Raw genomic sequence first — 632 nt, forward strand, 5'->3', positions numbered from 1 at the left:
AGTCTTTCCTACCATCGCTGGCATTCCTTGCCTCGGAAACTTCGCGGGCGCTGGACGCATCCTCGCCTCTTCTCACGTTTTGAGAGAAGTTGGGTCTTGAGGGGTTTGTCTACGCTTCAAGAGATAATTCACGTTAGTTAGTTAGTTAGTTAGTTAGTTAGTTAGTTAGTTAGTTAGTTAGTTAGTTAGTTAGTTAGTTAGTTAGTACCAGAGGTGAGTCCACTCCCGCCAGCATGCCCTGGGACACCGCGGTTCCAGGGGGCCCCCGCTCCCCAAACTTTCCCAACCGCTGTCTCGGTCGGGGCCCGACGGCTCACACCGAGGCCCAGAGCCTCTTCCCCACCCTGCTCTACTTACCCAGGCCGCTGCCAATACCCGCTCCATTTCCAGCTCATTTCCGACTTTTTTTCTGGGCTAAGTCGTTTAACAACTCCAACAGCCAGTTACGGCGTCTTTGTTTATAGGTTCCCTGTTCTTTTACGTCCTTTTTTATTTCTCCGCAACTGTCCCTAATAGGTTAATCGATAGCTATTTTCTGACCTCGGGAAACCCCTGCAGATGGTGGTGTGGCCGTGCAAATACATATATGTATGTATGTATGTATGTATGTATGTATGTATGTATGTATGTAT

The sequence above is a fragment of the Psammomys obesus genome, unplaced genomic scaffold (genome assembly GCF_907164565.1).
Source record: "Psammomys obesus unplaced genomic scaffold, mPsaObe1.curated_primary_1811, whole genome shotgun sequence".
In the NCBI taxonomy this organism is placed as follows: Eukaryota; Metazoa; Chordata; class Mammalia; order Rodentia; family Muridae; genus Psammomys; species Psammomys obesus.